The sequence below is a fragment of the Brassica rapa genome, chromosome A09, assembly GCF_000309985.2.
Source record: "Brassica rapa cultivar Chiifu-401-42 chromosome A09, CAAS_Brap_v3.01, whole genome shotgun sequence".
Classification (NCBI taxonomy): Eukaryota; Viridiplantae; Streptophyta; class Magnoliopsida; order Brassicales; family Brassicaceae; genus Brassica; species Brassica rapa.
The window spans coordinates 22,411,504-22,417,467 of NC_024803.2; positions in this window are offsets into that span (position 1 = coordinate 22,411,504).

The following is a 5,964-nucleotide window of genomic DNA, read 5'->3' on the forward strand; positions in this document are numbered from 1 at the left end:
ACGAAAATTATATTTTTCTTTTTACTATCTTTTCCGGAAATGCGATTTCCGACGGTTTTCAGGTGATAATTCCGTCGTGACCGTTTTTGACCCCATCAAGCGTGTAAGCTCGTCAGGAAAGACTTTTGCATTATATCTAATATGCTCACTGCCTGAGAGTAGCGTGTAAGCTCCTCAGGCAGTACTTCGCATTATATGTAATATGCTCCCTGTCTGAGGGTAAGCGTATAAGCTCCTTAGGCAGTACTTTGCATTATATGTAATATGCTCCCTGCCTGAGAGTAAGCGTGTAAGCTCCTCAGGCAGTACTTTGCGTTATAAGTACTTCGTATCCCACATGGGAGTAGGCTCTTGAGAATGTGTACTATATTTTGACCGCATACTATGGTTTGTGCTAGCCAATTCCTGCGATTGTCAAATATTTCTCATGCATCATATGTGTGGGAAAGAAGCAGTGCGAGTAGAGTAGAGCAGCTTGGTAGCTCGAAAAGAAAGATTTGTGTGTAGCTCGCCGAGGTACGGAGTGACTCTTACTCAACTTGCTCATGCTTTTTTAATGATCTTTTTTATGGTTATGCCGGCGATGATAGGTGGATTTGGTAATTGGAAAAAAGAAAAGCGTTATCGGGTTTGAACAACTGAGTTGTTACAATGTTCTTTCTATTTGTCTTTATCTATTGGTGGGGAGGTATATGAAGGAACGAAAGAGTGGATTGGTCTTTCCCTGGTTCCTTGTTCCCATGGTTTTCCACTTATGCGCAAGATCATAGGATCTAGTAGTCCCTTTTATTTATCTGCATGCAAGGATCGATGCAGAAGTCGGAGACCGAGCTTCTCTCAACAGGAACATGGAGGCAGGTGTCCTGCCCGTGGCCTGGATGACTTTTCCCAACCAGCCTGTCCCTTATTTCTCGATTTCGTCCTCGGGGAATAACCTGTGCACTTAAGTCAACCGGAGTTGCTCATTCTCAGCAGGCTTCCTCTGCGCAGGACATCGCTCTAGTAATTCTTCTTTCCCAGGTTCTTCTTAGGTCTGGACAGTGTTCGAACCTGGGGGAGAACAAATTTTCTGGGAATAGACATGGGTCTAGTAGACGTTTCTAGGTTCTAGACTTGCTTAGAGATGACATGGCGAGATTCAGGACCTTGGTTGCATTCCATTGGATGTCAAAACTTTATTCATGGGGATCGTGGCCAGAAGTAATTCTATCTGCTTGGTGCAAGACCTGATGGAGAAACGTTTGATGCTTCAGTGGGCATCAACATCGGCTTGTCGGTGTTAGGTCCCTTGGGCTTCGCGTGAACATGACGTCGCTCTGAAATCTCCTTTTTAGGTTCTCCTTAGGCATGAGCCATGTTTCAACCTGGAGGAGAGTCGATTTCCCTGTTGGGGTCGAAAACAGTCACGACGAAGTTAACGGCCAAATCTACGCAATATATAAGTATGACTCTCCGCAACATAGCTTTTCGAGATCAAGTGTCATCTCAAACTCCATTTAGATCAAACATAAGCCATCGGAAACATACCCAAAACCAATTACGGATAAGTTCGAGTATGACAATCGGAACACGGACAAACCAAGCTCGGTCATTACGCAACTACAGCACATGCACGCTGAACGGTCACTACGTAGCGACCGAGCTCGAACCAAAGCCCGGTCGCCACGTAGCGACCGAGCGTCCATCCCGCTCGGTCGCTATGTAGTGACCGAGCGTCCGTCCCGCTCGGTCGCTACGTAGCGACCGAGCTCGAGCCAAAGATCGGTCGCTACGTAGCGACCGAGCTCTACCGAAACGTCGATACGACACCAGTCCATGCATTCTCGTCTATCCTTCGACAATATCTCCCGAAGACCATTGCGAACTCAGCTCATGTTTTCCGCCATTCTAAATCATCGATCAAACTTTGCGAAAAAAGCCGCGGAAAGTTCATTCTTTATCGAAAGAAGTCACGATAAACGTTTCGAGTCGGAAGACGGCCCAAAAGGACCTAAGACACGACTCGAGGCCCATCTCGTGATTTCTTTACCAAAAGCCCGTAAACCATAGGACGGTTTACGCTTGGTTCGCAAGGGAAGATAAATGTCAAGTTTCCGCGGATAAATACGGGAATTTTCAAGATAATTACGAAGATCGGAAAAAATAGAATATCTCTATTTTTTGCTATGACGACTTAAGGACAGAAGAGTAAAAGCGTATATAAGGAGTCCTAGGCGAGAGGCGTGGAAAAAAAACTTTTTCAGAGCAAACTTAGAACTTAGAGCAATTTAGGCATATTTCCGTTTTTGTTATTTCGAGCTGCGACTCAATTAGGTTTAGCCGTCTTAGGGTTGCTAGAACTAGGAATCTCGTCGACAGCTCTCGAGCCCAGGCTTATACCTTGTTGTCAACGCTCAAACGCTGATTCGGAATAAGATCTACTTTGCTCTCTTTTCGATTTCTTATAATTCATCGTTGTTATTCTCGTGTTCTGATTGCTTAACGTGTGGTATTAGCAGATATTCGGGACCACTGGGAAATTAGGGTTTTTCTAGTTTCCTTATTTAAATTGAAATCGACATTGCGAATTTCGGTTCCCACAGTTTGGCGCTAGAAGGAGGGGGGGGGGTACGGATCAATCTAACCCGCGTAAGCCACATCACGCTCAGTCAGACATGTCAACTGACGACGCGGATAACGTGCAGACTCCTCTTACAAAGGCAGCAGCACGGATCTCCACACTCCAGCAGTGGACGTATCCGTGGCCAACGCACCAGTCAACGCCGCGGCGCTCGAGGAGTTTAAAAAGATGGTCCCCACCTATGAAAAAAGGTCGGAAGAACAAGAAAGGCTCATGAGCACCTTGACCAAACAAGTTGAAACCTTAACGGCAAGGACTCGAGCAATCCGCCCCCGCGGAACCACTAAAGTCCGCGGGAAAAGACTCGACTTCGCTACCCCACTCGATAGATCTGGAGTCGCGCGGGAACGACCTTCGGGTCAAAAACCTAGCGAAAAATCTCCTGTCGAAAAGGGGAAGCCAGAAAGTCCACCGCCTCCCGCAAAGGATTCAGAGGATAACGAAGTCGAACGCGTTGACCTGGATCCTAGCGATGTCTCCAACGATACCGATGAGGACGTCGACAAACATCCAAGCAGGACCAGAAGCCGATCTGCTCGGGAAAGTTCTCCGTTCGACAAACCAATGACGGAAGAGGAGGAGATCCTCTATTGGAACGAGCAAGAAGAGCTAGCTTAAAATCAAACCGAGCTCACTCGCAGTAAACGCCGACAGGCTCGGAAATCTGCTGAGGAGACGTCGGATATCTGCGATCTTCGCGACTACATCACCAAGGCTGCGACAGAAGTAAGAGCCGTAAAGTCTCAAATCCATCACGCCACTAGCGCTGCCTCTGAGATCGAGAGGATGCTGGAAGGGGCTCGGAAGACCCCCTTCACCACTCGCATCTCAGATATGAGGGTGTCCGATCCAGGAAAGATCAATGTACCAAAGTATGACGGTACGACCGATCCAAAGGCGCACCTTCAAGCTTTCCACATTACGATGGTAAGAGCGAGAATGAAGGATGGCGAAAAAGACGCCGGCTATTGCCGCCTGTTCGTCGAGAATCTGGAAGGAGCAGCCCTCGAATGGTTCGCACGCCTTAAGCACAACCCTATCTGGAGTTTCTGACAGCTCGCGTCGGAAATTCTCAAACAATACTCTATGTTCATAGATAGAGAAACTTCCGATGTCGGTCTCTGGAGTCTATCCCAGAGGGAAGACGAACCCCTCCGCGAGTTTATCAGCCGATTCAAGCTGGCGATGTCCAGGGTCAGTGGGATAAGCGACAAAGTGGCCATCGACGCACTCAGAAAGACGCTCTGGTACAAGTCGAAATTCAGAAAATGGATAACCCTCAACAAACCGCGGACGATCCAGGACACCCTCCACAAGGTGACGGACTACATCATAATCGAGGAAGAAACAAAAGTTTTGTCGCAAAAACTAAAGTCAGCAAAACCATCCTCAAAAGACAGAGATCCGAAAGCGAAAAAGAAGAACTCTCGTAACGACAAGTATGTCTATCACGAGGGGGAAGATCTCCAAGGATCGCACAATTACGCAATCAATTTGGACCAGGGCCGAACCACGGGTAATACGTGGACCCGCAATCAAGGATATGATGAAAACACCTTCTATGAGTTCCACCAGTCCCGAGGACACTCCACGACTACCTGCAAAGTCTTGGGAGCAAGGCTGGCCGCGAAGCTTCTCGCTGGAGAGCTCTCGGAAGTAACTAGCGTCAAAGATCTCATCCTTGATTCCGATCGCCCTCCAAAAACGTTCAGAAATCTCCCCGCTGAAAAATCCACTCAACAAAACCAACCCGGGGATAAACGCGGCAGGAGGCCGGACGACAAGGTGAATGATAACAATCGTTGCAGAGTCAACATGATCATCAGAGGATCACAATACTGCAACGAAAGGCAGAGTCGTGTGCAAACTGGCCTACATGGTCTCCTCCTCGAGATGGCCAAAATTGCTCGACCTCACTGCGATCCGCTCATCATAGATCTCGTCATACGAGACCTGGAAGTCGGGAGGGTACTCATCGACACGGGAAGCACGGTCAATGTAATCTTCCGTGATACTCTCGTTCGAATGAGCATCAAACTTGGGGAAATAATTCCAACGCCGAAACCACTCACGGGCTCTTCGGGCGAAGTATCGATGACTCTCAGATTAATCCAGTTGCCAGTCATGGCCAAGGAGATCACGAAAATCGTCAAGTTCGCGGTAGTCGATCTTCCTGCTATCTACAACGTGATCATGGGAACTCCATGGCTCAACGCCATGCAAGCAGTTCCGTCAACCTACCACCTGGGTCTCAAATTCCCAACCCCAAGCGGAGTCGCGGCTATTTGGGGATGTCAAAAAACAATCGCGGTTATGCTTCCTCGCAGAGCAAAGTTAAGGCAAATCGTAACTTCCGCAACAACAAATTGCAAACACACGAAGATAGATCAATCTTCAGCCAAAAACGCCCCAAGGAAAAACGATTTAACATCGTCCGCCAAAGCAAACGCCTTGTTGGGGTCAAAATCGGTCATAATGGAATCAATGCCTGAAACTCTGTAAAAATCAGCATGAACGTTTTTTACGAAAAAGTAATCTTCGTAAAGATATCTTTACAAAGAGCCTTGCGGTAAAATCTTGTTCAAATCTCAATCAAACCACTAAATACCGATTGTCCAAAGGAAACAGACATGTATCCAATTTGGCCGCGGACAAGCTCGAGTACGGCAATCGGACCACGGATAAGCCAAGCTCGATCGATACGCGGCGACCAAGCATGCACACAGCTCGGTCGCTACGTAGCGACCAAGCGTCTGTCCCGCTCGGTCGCTACGTAGCGACAGAGCTCAGCCAAGCTCGGTCGCTACGTAGCGACCAAGCGTCCGTCCCGCTCGGTCGCTACGTAGCGACAGAGCTCAGCCAAGCTCGGTCGCTACGTAGCGACCGAGCTCGAGCCAAGCTCAGTTGCTACGTAGCGACCATGCGTCCATCCCGCTCGGTCGCTACGTAGCGACAGAGCTCGAGCCGAGCTCAGTCGCTACATAGCAACCGAGCATCCGTCCCGCTCGGTCGTTACGTAGCGACCGAGTTCGAGCAAAGCTCGGTCGCTACGTAACGACAGAGCTCGAGCCAAGCTCGGTCGCTACGTAGCGACCGAGCGTGCGTTCTGTTCGGTCGTTACGTAGCGACCGAACTCTCTCGAAACGTCGATACGACACCAGGTCATGCATTCTCGTCTATCCTACGATGCTATCTCCCGAAGACCGTAGCGAACTCAGTTCATGTCTTCCGACCATTCTAAAGACATCAATCAAACTTTGCGGTAAAAACCGCAGAAAGTTCCTTCTTTATCGAAAGAAGTCGTAATAAACGTTTCGAGTCGTAAGACGGCCCAAAGGGACCTA